At 41.5% G+C, this 18,147-nt stretch overlaps 1 non-coding gene across 1 annotated transcript; it reads right to left on the reverse strand.

The window, feature by feature from the left end:
- Window positions 1-11,612: 11,612 nt before the first annotated feature.
- On the reverse strand, window positions 11,613-11,750 carry LOC114816754. Its single transcript, XR_003764562.1, has one exon. It is a non-coding gene; the product is annotated as a small nucleolar RNA SNORA7 (small nucleolar RNA).
- Window positions 11,751-18,147: the final 6,397 nt, after the last annotated feature.

The following is an 18,147-nucleotide window of genomic DNA, read 5'->3' on the forward strand; positions in this document are numbered from 1 at the left end:
GGGAGACATCTTAAGAAGATAACCCGGCCAGCTGCTTATCGTATGCCCCAAAGTGGGAAGAGGCTGGAGGTCGGGAACCCAACGAAGAGCAATAAACCAGTCTTGATATCTCGGTATGTCAAACATTACATGACAGGTTGATGGATTTTGCCCTACAAAATGTTAATCAGGTGATGTCCCTCAAGATAATCCTATAAAGTAGCGCTTGACGAAAGAAAGTCTCCATGCACCCTTTAAATTACAAAATCACCAGACCTTTGGGCAAGGGGCGGTACTGGGCAGGGAGGGAAATGAGACTTCCTGGGAAGCTGAGGAGGAGGAACCCAATCTGACAGCAGACACAAGGGCTCTTTCCTTCAAAACAGACTTACGTATGAGTGGACATGAAGCTGACCCTTGTGGAAGGGGCGACGCCAAACTGGGACACCATTGCTTGGGTTCTGCCAGCTCCTCATTAGGGCCCGTGATGACTGAGGTCTGTCTTTCCACCTGTGAGTTGGGACTGTGGAAAGCCCTGGGAGAGGAGAGGGAGATGGAGCTCACGGATTGCTGTCAAGGCTACTGCCAACTCTACTGGACTTTGTGGGTGAAGGAGACAACGTCTGCACAGGATGGGGTCCTTTTCCCACCTCTCAAAGCTGGAAAGTGGTACAAACTGACCTTGAACCCTCCTGGGGAGCTGCTACAGAGCTGTTTTGGTCTGTACCACTTTCCCGCTTTGAGGGGAGGTAGGAAAGGAGCCCCTGCAGATCCATCTCCCTCCATCCCACAGCAGCAGGGGTAATAGCAGCAGATATCCACAGGGTTCTGGGCTTGGGGCAGACACCAGCCGGCATCAGATTGAGTCACAAGACTGGATCGTAGTTCATCTCCTTCACTTCAGGCTTGGTAAAATCACTAGGACACCCAGACAACTTTTTACGCCAACCAAATGCCTTTTATGCTACATTGCACCCCGATCATGGATGAGTGACAATAGTTTTCACTTTCTTTGAAGCAGTGTGGCTCAGTAGAAGGAACATGGGTTTGGGAGTAAGTGGTCATGGGTTCTAATCCCAACTCTGCCACTTGTCAGCTGTGTGACTTTGGGCAAGTCACTTCACTTCTCTGGGCCTCAGTTACCTCATCTGTAAAATGGGGATTAAGACTGTGAGTCCCATGTGGGACAACCTGATAACCTTATATCCTCCCCAGCACTTAGAACAGTGCTTCACACATAGTAAGTGCTTAACAAAGACATTCATTATTATTATTATTATGTCTTTGTTGATTTATGCTGCTTAAAGGGAATTCAAAATGACGATCAAATGGCAGAAAAGTTCCTGGGTTTGGAAAGGGTTAAATGCCTAAAGATTAAAATGGTCATAAAGTGGGGAAGGCCCTTGATTTTCTGGTCTCAACAGAAACCCGTGAATGGTTTAAAACATTCTTTAAAACATTTCCATTCTTTCATGCCTGGTTATTTTAATCAAGGTCACCTTACAATGTATTCTTCATTTATTTAGGTAAATGGAAAGTCAGCCTGGCCTAGTGGGTGTGGGAGTCAGAGGACCTGGATTTTAATTCCAGCTCTGCTGCCTGCCTGCCATGTGACCCTGAGTAAGTCACTTCAGTTATCTGCTCCTCAGTTACCTCATTTGTAAAACAAGGATTCATCACATGTGTTCCCTCCTCAGACTGAATGTCATGTAGGACAAGGTCTGTCTCCTACCTGATTAAATTTATCTCTCCCAACACTTGGAATAGTGCTCAGACTGTAGTGAGGCTTAACAAATACCACAATGGATTAATTAATTGATTGAAGTAATGGGAACTGAAAATTATACTATAGCTCCAAGAATGCATACTACTGTAAAATAATCAAACTCTTTAAAAAAATGTCATACTCAAGCTATAGCGATCAGAAGCAGCGTGACTGAGAGAAGCAGTGTGGCTCAGTGGAAAGAGCATAGGCTTAGGAGTCAGAGGTCATGGGTTCTAATCCTGGCTCTGCCACTTGTCAGCTGTGTGACTTTGGGCAAGTCACTTAACTTCTCGGTGCCTCAGTTCCCTCCTCTGTAAAATGGGGACTAAGACTGTGAGCCTCATGTGGGACAACCTGGTAACCTTGTATCTACCCCAGTGCTCAGAACAGTGCACCAATATTATGAAAAGCAGAAATATATTTATTTGGACATTTTTTATTTTCTGTCACCATTATCTTCTGAAAATATATTTTGCAAACGCATGGCTCTGTCTTTAGTCATGGTATTAATTAAGCACCTACGAATTGCAAAGCCCTGAACTGAGAGATGGAAAAGAATACACGAATGGGAATTAGATATAGTCTCCTGTGTTTAAGGATCTCAGAATCTAAGATGATTAGGTGGGAGAAGGTACTGGAGACAGACTCATCAGAAAAGTTGAAAAATTAAACATAAAAGCAACATAAAAGAAAATTAGTAGGGTTAGGAACAGTATTAATAGTATTGGTAAGAGTGGTGATATTACATTTTATTGAGTATCCACTTAAAGCAGTGGACCACAGCAAATGATTGACAATAGTCTAGATAAATAATTGAGTCCCCTTATATTCTTGAGTGCTAAGGAGGATATAAATAAATTACTAGATGCTAGAGTTGAAAGAGTAAAGAGTCTGATAGGTATTAGGATCCCAGGATATTAATTGGGGAAAATGTATGGGAAGAAGTGAGATTTTAGGTGTGCTTTGAATGTGGAGAAATCTGTCGTCTGCCTGACAAGAGTAGGGACAGAGCTGAAAGCTGGGTGGGGGGATAGGACTGGAGGTGAGAGAGTCGAGAGCGAGATCTAGCTGAAACATTGGTAAGGAGGAGTGAAGGCAGCTTCTAGGGGGTGAAGAGAGCATATAGATAAAGCTGGGGTCAAAGTGTGGACAGCCTTGGAAGGAATTTTTATTTAATGTGTGGAGATGCGCTAGGCTAGTGGAGAGTTTTGAGAAAAGCATGGATGTAGGCTGTTTATTGCATCAAGAAAATGACTGACCTGTGTAGCAGCATGTGTAGTATAGAAAGGAGAGGGGAGAGGCTGGGAGTTGAGTGAGGAAGGTAATAAAATAATCATCTAGAAGTAGCAGGGGAGAGACCAAAACACTGGGATACACATACTGTATATAGCAACATCAACCAGAGCCTCTGCTCTTTGTGATAGTTTCATGAGCTCGTAATCTTGACTCCTTGACTTCTCTCTCTCATTCAACCCACATATTCAATCCATCACTAATTCCTGTCAGTACCACTTTCATAACGTGGCTAAAATCCACACTTTCCTCTCCATCCAGGCTGCTAACATGCTAGTATGATCACTCAACCTCTCCCACCTGGATTACAGCATCAGCCTCCTTGCTCTTCTCCCAGCTTCCTGTTTTTGTCCATTTCAGTACATACTTCACTACACTCTGCTGTCCAGATCATTTTTCTAAAAAAAAAAAAATCAGGGCATGTTTCCCCATTCCTCAAGAAACTAGAGTGGTTGCCCATCCACCTCCGCATCAAACAAAATCTCTTCACCATTGGCTTTAAATCAGTCAATCCCCTTACCCCTCCTTCCTCACCTCCCTACTCTCTTGCTACAACCCAGCCTGCACTTCGCTCCTCTAATGCTAACCTTCTCAATGTGCCTCAATCTCACCCACCTATCTCACCGCTGACACTCACGTACATCCTGCCTCTGGCCTGAAACACCCTCCCTCCTCAAATCTGACAGACAATTACACTTCCTCCTCTTCAAAGCCTTATTGAAGGCACATCTCCCCAGAGAAACTCTAAACCCCCCTTTCCTCTTCTCCCACTCTTCTGCATAGCTCTGACTTGCTCCCTTTGTTCTTTCCCCCTCCCAGCCCCACAGCACTTTACATATCTGTAATTCTTTTATTTAAATTAATGCGTGTCTTCCACCACCCCCAGATTAAAAGCTCCTCATGGGCAGAGAATGTGTTCATCGTTTTACAATACTCTCCCAAGCTTTTAGTACAGTGTTTTGCAGACAGCACTCAATGTATATGATTGAATGAATGGAAGACGGGATTACTTGGAATTAGGGAAAGAGAAAAAGCAGTGTGGCCTAAGTGGAAAATGCCCTGGCTTGGGAGTCACAAGGACTTGAGATCTAATCCTAGCTCTGCCACGTCTCTGCTGTGTGACCTTGGGCAAGTCACTTAACTTCTCTGTGCCTCAGTTAGCTCATCTGCAAAATGGGCATTAAGACTGTGAGCCATACGTGGGAAATGGATTTTGTCCAACTTGAATGACTTGGATTTACACCAGCAGTTAGTACAGTGTCTGGACCATATTAACCTTAACATATGCAATAATCCAGGTGGGATAGGATGAGTGATTGTATTAATGTGGGAGTAGTGTGGATGGAGAGAAAAGGGCAGATTTTAGCGATGTTGTGAAGGTGGACTGGCAGGATTAAGTGATGGATTGAATATGTGGGTTGAATGGGAGAGAGGAGTCAAGGATAATGTCAAGGACTTGGGAGACATGAAGGACAGTGATGCCATCTACAGTGATGGAAAAGTCAGGGGTAGGACAAGGTTTAGATGGGAAGATAAGGAATTCTGTTTCGGATGTGTTAAGCTTGAAGTGACGGGAGGACATCCAAGTAAGGATGTCTTGAAGGCAGGAAGAGATGCGAGATTGCAGAGAGGGAGAGAGATCACGGCTAGAGATGTAGATTTGGGAATCAGCTGCTTAGAGGTGACACGTGAAGCCATGGGAGTGAATGAGTTGGAGGTTGTTCCCGCAGCACTTTCCATTAGGCCATAATACGTCTTGTTATGTTCATCAAACTGTTTACCAAGGATAAATTTGATAATCCTATCTAAAGTTCTTTGCTTCAGTAATGGGGCTTTGAGATGGCCCCAGAGAATCTGGAAAGTTTCTTTACTTTCCAGGGTTTTGAAAGTTAGCCATCTTGGTGATTTCAATATTGTTTTTCTAAACCTTGGAAGAATTCTAACAGGTTAAGTAAACTTCAACCTATGGTGACTGCAAGTCTAAAGCAGGAAAAGCAATCATGTCTTGTGGGATTTTGATCCCCTGCCCAAAAAGCCTGCAAGATCCCACTTTAGGGGAGAGCAGTGGGACAGAATCCCTCAGTTTCAATATTAATGGTAAATATAGCAGCTATTTGTCACCGCTGGAGAAATGAAACCCTTTGGCAATTGAAGCACAGAAAGGCACTCATAAAATTTGAACAGAAGAAGTAGGGAGGGGAGAAGAGGAAATAATAATGTTGGTATTTGTTAAGCGCTTACTATGTACAGAGCACTGTTCTAAGCGCTGGGGTAGACACAGGGGAATCAGGTTGTCCCACGTAGGGCTCACAGTCTTAATCCCCATTTTACAGATGAGGGAACTGAGGCACAGAGAAGTTAAGTGACTTGCCCACAGTCACACAGCTAAGTGGCAGAGCTGGGATTCGAACTCATGAGCCCTGACTCCAAAGCCCGTGCTCTTTCCACTGCGCCACGCTGCTTCTCAAGGAAAGAAAAACTAGTGGTGAGGACAAGGAGTGGATACAGAGAGGGAGAGGGGGAACAAACATATTCTGGGTCTATATGGGGAGGGCAGAGGGTAGGTGACAGAATGGCAAAACATTTTATCTCTTGTTGTCAAATGTCCTTGCTTCTTCCAATTCTTGTGTCACCATGGCCCCTCTGAACCTGACTTTTTGGGGGATTGAATCTTTCACTCCCAACCTACACATTCTTCTCGCTCCTTCAAGTCAGATCTTCTGGCAATATGTTCCTAGCACGCAAACAACCACTGACTGCCTTTGGGCAGGACATCCAGAGCCTGTGGTGGGGAATTGAGCTTTCTCCTTCCCTGCCCTGCTCTAATAGCCGGCCTCAGCATGGCTGCTACTTGGATAGATGCTGTTGGGGAAGAGGTGGAGAGATTCAGCTTGTCTTGCTGCTTAAGATGATGGGCAACCAGGAGAGGACTAAGTCCTGATAGTGCGAACTGAAGAATAAAACCACAATTGTGACTCTCTCCTTTACCCTTTTCCCAGTCAAAGGGATGAGGCAGAGCCCCAAAATTTTGTGGGGGAATTAATGTCATCTCTTGGCAATTTCAAGCCTGTCTGTGTACTGGGGGGCCTTACGGGAAGCAGCGTGGCTCAGTGGAAAGAGCCCGGGCTTGGGAGTCAGAGGTCAGGGGTTCGAATTCCGGCTCTGCCACTTGCCAGCTGTGTGACTGTGGGCAAGTCATTTAACTTCTCTGTGCCTCAGTTACCTCATCTGTAAAATGGGGATTAACTGTGAGCCTCAAGTGGGACCTGATGACCCTGTATCTACCCCAGCACTTAGAATAGTGCTCTGCACATAGTAAGTGCTTAACAAATACCAACATCATTATCATTATTATTATTATCATTATTATTATTATTATCTGCTATCATGAAAGCCCAATTGTCACTTGTGAGCCCCAGGCTCTGACCCTGGCTAGCACAAATCAATCACTACATGGAGGAGTTAATTTGGAGAAAAAGTCCAACATAGCTTCCCTCCCCTTGCTTCATGGGGAGGCAGAGCATTTTCTGGGGGGAGGATGCTTTCTCTCTTTTGTCTAAAAAGGTTTAGGTCTTTCACCAGTTTTTTTCTAATCATAACTTAAAAATCTCATCTCCTGCTAGCGAAAAGTTGGACACAACTCTGTGTAACCTAACTCTATTACTCCGATGCGGGAGAAGGCAGTGTGGCTTAGTGGAAAGAGCCCGGGCTTGGGAGTCAGAGGATGTGGGTTCTCTTCCCGATTCTGCCACTTGTCTGCTGTGGGATCTTGGGCAAACCACTGTACTTCTCTGTGCCTCAGTTACCTCATCTGTAAAATGGGGATTAAGACTGTGAGCCCCACGTGGGACGACCTGATGACCCTATATCCACCCCAGAGTTTAGAACAGTGCTTGGCACATTGTAAGTGCTTAAAAAATACTACAATTATTATTATTGTTATTATCATTAAGACAATTATATTTTCCTATAAAGAGAATAAGTTGAGGACAAAAGGATCCCCTGACCGTTCAAACAATTGTTCACTTAAGATCTCCATTACTAAGAGATTAGCATGTTCATGATTCTGAAGGAAGATAAATTGCATGAATCCATTCCTTATAGATAGAACAGTGAGATTAATTAGGCATCAGCACTTATCCATTCTAATTGTGGAATAGGTTGACTGCCTCTTCCCAGGTAGGATTTACAGATGTTGTTTATTTTTACTCTGCATATTTTGAAAGGAGTGAGCAACTGAGAAAGCAGGAGGAGTAGTCCCATTCTTAGGCAGACCCTCTCTTTGATATCACATTTTTAGGTCCCGGCAAGTCGGCACTGATAAAACAGAGAGTTCAAATGAAGGGAACCGGAGGAGTTTTGGCATTCCAGGCAGATGGGCCAAGGGAGGGCTTTCCATTCACCTACAATCGCTCATGTCAGTCGATTGTGTTTATTGAGCACTTACCATGTCCAGGACACTGAACACACTGAACTAAACGTTTGGGAAAATACAATACAATGGACTTGGAAGACACGTTCCCCACCCACACTGTGTTTCCTTCTGGAAAAGACAGTGCAGTTTTGTCATGCTTGAAGACAATGGTTCACAATTTTTTTGTCCACCACAGGGGGATATCATATGTTGCTGAAGTTGTTAGCGTGACAGTTAGCCCAAGCACATGATTTGTAGGAGACTAATCTTCCTGGGTTTGGATCAATTTATTTGATGAGTCACACCTCAACTACATGAAGGAGAGTTTTCTGGGAAATCAGAGACAAAAATGCTCTTAGAAAGCTTTTGGTACCAACTTTATAATTGAATTAGGTATTTAGGGTTCATCTCTCATGCACCCCACCCATTTTACCCTGATGAGAACTCAGGAGGTAAGAATCCTGGTGGTGAAAACTCAAAGAGCTTATTTTCTTCAATCATTTTGAAGAATCATGAAGAGTCACTGAATTTTGCTCAACTCTAATTGCTCTGAACCTATCTCTTTGAAAAAAAATACCAAAGCATAGGTTTCAAAGGTTTCAATTAACGGCAGGTAATTTGTCTCACCTTTAAAAATAAAAAAGAATCAGACCTTTGGGGTCTAATTATCCTTAGGTAAAGGGAACAAAATCCTAGAAATAAATGGTCAGATATAATTATCTAGCAGGATTCGGTTTAGAGGGAACACTGGCTGCATCTTGTTAACAAAAAATCTTTATAATAAAACACCAATGGAAAACAATTTCACAGTATCTTATTAGAGTATAGAGTTGTTTTAGGAAGGAACATATTTCAGAGATACTGCAGACAGTATATAAACAGGGATGTCACAAGTAGCAATTATAATCTTAACCATAATACACAATGTAAATCAATGACTGCATTAAATCCTGTGTAAATGACCAGAACACTAGATAATGCTTCCTTGCTTTGCAGCACAAATATTTCTTCAGTCGACTTGCCTCCTCTTTGGCTTATATTTAGCTTATACAGGTTTTTAAGAACAGGAACAATATGGATTCTTGTATTTTTCCCAGTTTTCAAAATGAGCTCTCCAGGAAGACCCCACAACACAAATGTACGACCTCGAGTGTGAATAATAGGGAGCCCTTGGAGTATAATAATAATAATAATGATGGTATTTTTTAAGAGCTTATTATGCATCAAACATTGTATTAAGCGCTGGGATAAACACCAGAGAATCAGTTCCCACATGGGGCTCACTAAGTAGGAAGGAGAAAAGACATTTAATTGCCATTTTGCAGAGGAAGGAACTGAGGCACACAAAAGTCAAAAAACTTTCCCAAAGTCACACAGTAGACCAGTGGTAGATCATGGATTAGAACCCAGTGTATCCATGGAATTGAAAATATTTTCAACTCTATTGAAAATATCAAAGTGCTTATGTGATTGTTTTTTAGAGGACAAATAAAGAAGAGTTTCCCTACCCTCAGAGAGCCTGGCATTCTTGATCAGGTAGGTTAAAGATATGTTTTGTTTTGTAGTTTTCATGCAGTAGAAAACCATATTGTTGACACTTTCCTGTCTTGCCCTATCTATTCTGCCATTCAGGATTAAAACTGCCCCATCTTTGAATTTTTCTCAGATGGGCAAGAAATGCCTACACCAATTCTCTTTTTGTCTTTTGGCTATTTTTCACTTATTTACTTTTCCCCTGGCTTCCCTATTCACTGTCATAAAGACCTCTTTGAAATACACTTAAAATATTTTATAACTATATATAATAAAGATACAATATAACTATATTTTGTTTTCTTGGAAACTCCTGTTTCAACCTCATGCATTTAAAACTTGTGTTTTTATTTGTTTTTGAGAATATATTCACATCACTCCAAAGTACAAAGCATTTGCTTTCTTTTAAAGGGTGAAACACACCATCTATTAGCCTGGAGAAAGAAACTATGGCACACTAGAATTCTCAGAGGCAGTTGCTATGCCTCGGAAAATTGAAAAACTGATGAGGAAAACTAATCTTATTTTCCAATGCTGTAAGATCCAACAATTTCCCTAATCTAGTTTTTGTAACATCCTGTAGGAATTATTTCAGCCTAAATAGAAAATCCCTCAATATTAAAATAGTAAATTCTTTAAGATCTTAATTAGTAATGATTACAGAAAAGAAATCTTTAATTGCCAGAACAAGTTAAAGCAAAATTAATGCTATCATACTGTAGAGACCAGCAAACCAAGTTAATTCATACAGCTAGATTACTTCAATAATTAATGAAAGGCTCACACTCCCTGGGTAACAACTGCCAGGCTGTTCTTAAAGACAAACTTGATTTAAGCACCAGCAAGGGAATACCTGCTCTCTAAGGAATGATCCCCTGACAGAGAAGACTATGAAATGTTGATAGGTACATTAGTCCCATTTCAGTGAGAAGTCATATTTTAATACACTGATGCTAAATCTTTTTCTTTCCCATGGTGCTACAAACCAGGTGCAATTCATCTATTTCATTTTTTTCTCAAAAGGCTGCTTTTAATCGCAACATCGGGATTACATGCAGTCTTGTAATTTGTAGCTTCTTGAAACCTATGTAGTGCTCAGGCAGCTGGTGGAGATGTGTTGGAAATATTTACAAATGCCAGGCAAGATATTTTTATCAGTGGACTTGGTCACTTTCTGGATGAAGTGCTGCCCTCAATTATCTGTCACTTTACTGCACCAGTAAGTATAATTTTGTACGATGAAGCATTCTTTCAAAATTAAAAGGACAGAACTCACCAGAGGAATTCAGCTGCAAAAACCCCAAGCACTCTCCAAAGTGTCTAACAAAAATACAGACCGGTGAGCCAAGAGATATTAGACTAAAGTCTCCAACACAAACTGTTCATTTTAAATTTCATGATGCTAATGAGTGACAAGCAGTACTGAAGTGGTTAATTAAAAAACAAAACCACCTGATTTTTAAAAATAGAACTCAAGGAATCAATAGAGCCCGTGATTTTAAGAGACATCATTAAAAAAAAATATTGCCAGATATTGCCAGAAGATCTGACTTGAATTTGTTCTTTGTTCATAAAGCATTAATCAAATTAATGTTTCCCTGAGGCATTTATGAAGAAGGCATCTTTCTAGAGCATGAAGGAAACAGTTGCAGGAGAGAATATTCATGTCCCCATACCTGAGCCTTTCATGGCCTTGGGCTTTCTAAGAATGTGCAAGGTGGTTAGAATTTCACACGTTGACACCTATAGTTTACATATGTCCAGTTAATCCCAGCCAAAATCATTCATGGTCAATTATTCTATCTTCCTTTCATTGATAAGCACAAGGGCAAAAAATGATAAAAATGATCAAAATAGAAATAGTTATAGGCTCTTAGAATGCTTCTGTGATCACGCATTGGATCTATCAATCAATCAGTGGAACAGAGAACTGTACTAAGCACATGGGAGTGTTCAAAAACAACAGAGATGGTAGACGTGTTCTCTGCCCACAGGGAGCTACAGTCTAGAAGGGGAAACAGACAGTAAAATAATTATGGATATGTACATTACCGCTGTGGGGCTGATGTTGGGGTGAATATCAAGTACTTTAAAGAATACAAATCCAAGCGCAAGGCTGACACAGAAGGGAGAGGGAGTAGGAGAAATGAGGACCTTAGTTGGAAAAGATTTCTTGAAGAAGATTTGATTGTAATAAACTTTTGCAGTTGAGAAGGGTGGGTTCCTTTTCCCCTAAATGACCCATCTCATCTGTGTCAATTTAGAGTTCAGATAGACCCAGAGTCCTAGTGATCTCCGCCATTTACTGCCAAAGTAGAAGCCTTCTCAGAGTTGAATTTAGTAAGATGTCACTATTCTGTGCTTCTGAGATTCTGAACCTGATCAAGGTTTGTGAGTTCTCATCTTATCTTATGCCGTCGAGTCGTTTCTGACCCATAGCGACACCACGGACATATCTCTCCCACAGTGCCCCACTCTCCATCTTCAAACCTTCTGATAGTGTATCCATAGAGTTTACTTGGTAAAAATACCGAAGTGGTTTACCATTGCTGTCTTCCACACCATAAACGCGAGTCTCCACCTCCGATTCTCTCCCGTGCCTCTGCTGCCCAGCCTGGATGAGTTTTGACTTGTAGCAGATTGTCTTTCACTTGCTAGCCACTGCCCAAGCTAGGAAGGGAATGGGCATGCCTCTGCTTGCCTCTCCCTCCTGTAGCCAAGACTGGGAGAGTACTGGAAACTCTCCAGGTGTGACCCTGAGAGAGGCTTGTGAGTTCCAGGTTTGCAGAATAATAACAACAACAATAATGATAGTAATAATAATGATGATGGCATTTGTTAAGCACTTACTATCCCTGTTCTAAGCTCTGGATGAGGTTGTAATGAGGTTGTCCCACTTGGGGCTCACATTCGTAATCCCCATTTTATAGATGAGGGATCTGAGACACAGAGAAGTGAAGTGACCTGCCCAAAGTCACACTGCGGACAAGTGGCGGAGACAGTATTAGAACCCACAACCTCTGACTCCCAAGCCCGGGCTCTTTCCACTGAGTCAGGCTGCTCACGCAAGCCTTGCATAAGAACTAGGCAACCACAGTTCACATAGTTAAGGCTTCAAATAATAAAAATGTTTGGCCAAAATAGAAGTTAAACAATACAAGAATGATCACCTATTCCTTATCTAAAAATAGATTCTAACTCAAGAAAGGACTGGCTCTCTTCAAGCAAATGCTTCAGAAGGAATGAGAGGCAAAGAAGTGAAAGAGAATACCATACCTGATGTCACAAACTTTAAGCATGGCAACACAATAAGGGACGATCTTTTTGTGTGCATAATGTGGCTGGGATTGGGAGGCCCATATTGGCTTTTCAGCTACGTACTCACTCCTAGGTAAATTTCAATACCAGCAGTATCTTCTTCTAATGTGAAGGACAAGTACAGATTTGCTTCATGCACTAATTGGTAAAAGACCACAGGGCTTATAAATACCTCCTTAAAGTTACATCCACACACAGTTTGTAATAATCCCCTCCCAGCTCCCTCCTTCCTGCACCATTCTGATCCACCTGTTCATAAAGGCAGTTCTTCTCCCCACCTCTAAGTCCCAAACTTGCCTCCTCCCTTTCCTGTCTCTCTCTGGCCCTCCCTTGAGGATTTTCTTTTGAACCAATAAGGCCCTGGTGCCATGGCCAAGCCCTGTGCCACCGGTGCCAATAGAATAGAGGGAGGAAAACGTCAGCAGGGTCCCGACCCTAAGCCCCTGACTCACCAAGTAGCAGAGCGCTAACTCGATTTTACTCACCGCTCAATCCCCCTCAGTCCGATTCTGACCCTCCAGGGACAAAATGACTATTTTAAAATGGGTAGGAGTTGAAGGAGTTAGCAAAAAAGGATAGGCAAGTTATACAGGGAGGCGTAGCCCAGGTTGCCAGGAGAGGGTTGGGTTGAGTTTGGAACACAAGGATGTGAAGCAGTAAATTGTGGGTGGGAACCAGACAATGCAGAGAGGATGACAGGGCAGATGTACCTAACTGACAAATACACAAATATGGAATCCTGAGTGGAAATAATTTCTTCAGAAGTGATCTGCAGTGAATGGTCAAAGATTCTCTTATAGGTGACTCATCTTGTACTTAGACTATCGTGCCTTTGTTGAGTTTTCTTAATCATCAACTTCCAAATTTAAGGATCATCATCCATAGTATTTATTGAGGGCTTACTCTGTGCAAAGCATTGTACTAAGCTCTCAGGAGAGTCTAATGCAATGAAGTCAGTATATATGGCCCTTGCCCACAAGAAGCTTCAGTCTAGAGTAGGAGATAGCTGTTAATATAATTTATAACGTACAGTTTATAGATATGTAAATAAATAAGTGCTGTGGGGCTGAGAGTGGGGCGAATATCAAATGCCCAATGGTCACAGAGACACGTGCAGAGATGATAAGGAAGGGAAGAGGGAGCTGGGGAAAGAGGGCTTAATCTAGGGAGGCATCTTGGAGGAGATGTGACCTTGGTAAGTCTTTGAAAGTGGGGAGAGTGGTGCTCTGGCTTATATGGAGCAGAAGGGAGTCCCAGGCCAGAGGGAGGATGGGGAAAAGGGGAGGGAGACAAAAATAGATGAGATTGGGGCACAGTGAATAAACTGACACTAAAGGAGTAAAGTGTACAGAGAGGAATAGGAGACCAGTGAGGTAATACTAGTAATCCCCATCGGTTTAGAGTTCCTTTTGGGAGCTGCTATCCAACTGTATATTCTTATGGAAACCTGGCCTGCTAGTCTGATTTGGTGCACAGAAATGTCAGGTCTTTTATTAGACACGGAGCTATTTCCATTTCAATGCATGATGATTTCCTTTTGTCTCTAATATCTCTTTAATAACGATCTTACCCGGCAAACATGTCAGGGAGCTTGATACTCTTGCTTTTGAACCTGAAATCACCCACACAAAGGAAATGATTACCTAGTCAGGATTTTCGAAGACATTCTGTTTGTCGAAAAGATTGCCAAGTGATGGTACTGGTAACGGTCTTGGCATTGATTACAGTTTCAGTATAATTTTATGGCTCACATTATGGGCTATGGTTGGCATCTGATTTTTATTCTACACTTCTTTATGATATCACCTTTTGTTGCATTAAAGAAACACTCATTTCTCCACTGGAAAAAAAATATTGAATTATATGCTCATCAAATTAAATGCACTCTCATCAGGAGAGTGTTTAGAGGGCCCTCAGTTATCATCACCAGCAGAACAATTTTTTAGAGGTCAGGTCACTCCCAAAGCCTTCTTCTGACAAAGATCAAGGTATAGGAGCACTAGGGATTGAAAAACTCTACTACTCCAACCCAGAGGGAGAAAATATTCTTCTCAGTTTTGCCTGCTTTGCAAAACAAATAGCTATAGTAGGTGCCTTTCCCATTTCCATCCTCCAGGAGTCAAGGGAGATGTAATTGTGTTTCCCAAATTTCATGAGTAATTACTTTATTTTCAGGAGTGTTTACGGGAGGCGAAGAGATCTTAGAGTCTCCAAGACAAAAAGTGGTGATGGGAATTGATAAAATCTGCACTTGTGTGACAGTGTCTTGCAGTCAGGTTAGCCTCCACCCAAATTAATGTTCTGGAAACATTTAGAGTGGCAAAATGAGAGATTGAAATTACACAGATCAAATAATGAGAATTAATTAGTGATCACTTAAATGCATTTTCTCCCAGAAGAATGCATATCAGTGAAATAACCCACGTTATGCAGATGTGGTTCTGTCTGTCATTTTAACGTGGTGCAAAAGTGATGGGTGCAAATTAAAGCTGTCATGTTGGTACATTAAGAAATGCTTTTATGGCAAGAAAGAATGTCAGTATTTTGAAACCTTTCTGTGAGAAGTAGCGCAAGAGCTGTATGGAAACATTCAGATTTTCAACGATACTCATTTGGTATGAAAATCCACACATTGCATACATGGTCCGAGTAGCTTGGGAACCTAACCAATAGTTTTTACAGCATAAAATGGGGGCAAGAACTTTATAAGACTGTGTAACTGCTTGTAAAGAACTGGTCAAAAAGTTTAGTCTGGTTGTGTCACCACAACCACCATACAAATGGGGTATTTCTCCTCTAATTCCTTCACAGAGCAGCAACTGTTAATTAATTAATTACAGAATTAATTACCTATGACTCAGATGCTTCATGGACAATAGCTTATCAGGTATAGTGTTCTACGATCTTGCTGTCACCTAAACTTGATCATCTCCTAAATTCATTCTATTTTTAGACTCTGTTCAGTTAACAGTGACTAATTATAAATATCAGACAGGGCTTTCGAGAAGGAGTGTGGCTCAGTGGAAAGACCAAGGGTTTAGGAGTCAGAGGTCATGGGTTCTAAAACCGGCTCCGTCACTTGTCAGCTTTGTGACTATGGGCACGCCACTCAACTTCTCTGTGCCTCAGTTACCTCCTCTAGAAAATGGGGATTAAGACTGTGAGCCCCAGGTGGGACAACCTGATTTCCTTGTATCCTCTCCCAACATTTAGAACAGTGCTTGGCACATAGTAAGTGCTTAACCAATACCATTATTATTATTACATTTATTCCATTGTTATGGTTATTTTACATTATTAAACACCATTAGCTGTTGGTGGAATTCAGTGAACCCCATTTTTCCAGTTGATCTAAAGGGAGTCCTGGGATGTTTTCTTATCTGCCTTGCCTTCTCTGATCATTTTTCTTAAAATGGTTAACAATTTTCCCCCTTTCTGTCCAAAATGCATCTTGGTTTTATGCAAAGTTCCACCAGGAAACAGAATCCTCACTTATATGTTAATAGTTGGATTTACAAGACCAGAGCAAGAGCCCCAGGGGTTTCTTCCTGTTTCCCTATGTGGGCTGTCCAATGAGAAGACTTCATATAATGCAAATGTTATCTAGTGTGGACTAGTGGAGAAGCAGTGTGATCTAATGCAAAGAGCATAGGCCTGGGAGTCAGAAGGACCTGGGTTCTAATCCTGACTATTGTCTGTTGTGTGACCTTAGACATATCACTTAACTTCACTGTGCCTCAATTATCTAATCTGTAAAACGGGGATGAAGACTGTGAGTCTTATGTGGGACAGGGATCGTGTCCTGTGTCCAACCTAAGTATCTTGGATCTGCCCCAGTGTTCAGTACAGAGTCTGGTTCCTAGTAAGTGCTTAACGAATGCTACTTCAAAAATAAAATAAATAAGCGGGCCCATTAGGGCCAGGCTTCAGAGTCACGCAAACCTGAAGCCACAGATGTTAGGTTAGCATCACCGTCCTCTCCATTTTGGCATCACAAATATTCGAACACCATTTTTAGTGATTAATGAAATCAACTGCAGTATTTATTCAAATGTCTTCTCTGTTGATACTAATATTTCACGCAAAACATCAGAGGTTGCTATCATTGATTACCAGAGATTTCTATAAAATATGTGATTCTACTGAACTCCTGATGACAAACTAATTTGGAATATTACTGCATTATTTATTGAATGATTACATTTAAATATCAGCTTGACAGTCTTAGTATAATCAATTGCATAGAAGGTCACTAAAGTATTTGGAAATGACATTGGAAAAACCCTCAGGTACATACTGATTTAGAGGATTCAGTCACATTATCACTTGGTACCTGTGAACCTGTAATCTATATCTTCAATATGACACACATAAAGAGGGTGGAAACGAGCCACAACAGTAGAGTTGGTAGTTGGATTCCTTCTTGCCTCTGGCTTCTGTATTGATTTGGAAATGAAAAGAAAAAACTTTCCACCTTATTTATTAGGAAGCAGCTCTGTGACACAGGATGGTGTGGTGATTATGAGTATCCCTAGGTCTGCATTTTCAGAAGAGGTTCAACTGCCCGAAGAGGTTCACTTCTGTTCCTTTACCAATCAAGACTCCTAACTCCCAAGACTGAGGTGTTTTCCCTGGAGGAAACCCACCAAATAAGATAAAAGGGGAATCCTGCACTTTGGTCCCAGTAAATGAACATCTTTAGGATTCTCTCTAGAGAAGCCATTCTGAAAATCACATCATTTGTTTTCACACTTTGGGCCACAGCTGAGAAAACCCTCCTGCTCATTTTAGCAAAATATTAAAGCCTGTTGTCCTTTCAGTGAATCCTCATTCATCCATCAAGGGGCAGGGATTTTCTCTATCTGTGGCCAAATAGTACATTCCAAGCTCTGCACATAGTAAGCACTCAACAAATACTACTGAATGAACGAATTGATTCGATGATATTTATTGAGCATATACAGGATGTCAAAGTAAAAAGTAGAAGACTCAGTCCCTGCTCTTGATTTTTCAATTTAATGGGGGAAATAGGCATGTCACGAATATAGCATAGCTTAGTGGAAAGAGCACAGGCTTGGGAGTTAGAGGACGTGGGTTCCAATCCTGGCCCTGCCACTTGTCTGATTTGTGACGTTGAGCAAGCCACTTATCCTCTCTGTGCCTCAGTTACCTCATCTGTGAAATAGGGATGAAGACTGCGAGCTCCATGTAGGATAATCTGATTACCTTGTATCTACCCCAGTTCTTAGAACAGTGCTTAGCATAGAGATAGCGCTTAACAAATAGCATAATCATGATTATTATTATAAATAGCATCTATAGAAGGGGAGCAGGAAGAAAAGTACAGCTATAACTGATAATACCCAGAGTATGTATAACTAAAAAAAGAGTAATTCAATGGAAGTACGTAAATCAGTAAATACATAAATGCTAAGTGGCTGTATATAATTGAATGTTAACTTTAACCGTCATCATAAAAGATCATCCATACTCAACATCTGAACCACACCACTTAATAATAATAATAATAATAATGATAACGGTATTTAAGTGCTCACTATGTGCAGAGCACTGTTCTAAGCACTGGGGTAGATACAGGGTCACAAGGTTTTCCCACGTGAGGCTCACAGTTAATCCCCATTTTCCAGATGAGGTCACTGAGGCACAGAGAAGGTAAGTGACTTGCCCACAGTCACACAGCTGACAAGTGGCAGAGCCGGGATTCACAAAGATGCCATTTATTAAACACTCTGTGCTAAGCACTGAGGTAGATAAAAGATAAGCATATCAATAGGATTTGCACTCTTTATACACCCTCAGCACCAACATACATATTTTCATATCC

Source organism: Ornithorhynchus anatinus, chromosome 14 (assembly GCF_004115215.2).
Source record: "Ornithorhynchus anatinus isolate Pmale09 chromosome 14, mOrnAna1.pri.v4, whole genome shotgun sequence".
NCBI classification, from domain to species: Eukaryota; Metazoa; Chordata; class Mammalia; order Monotremata; family Ornithorhynchidae; genus Ornithorhynchus; species Ornithorhynchus anatinus.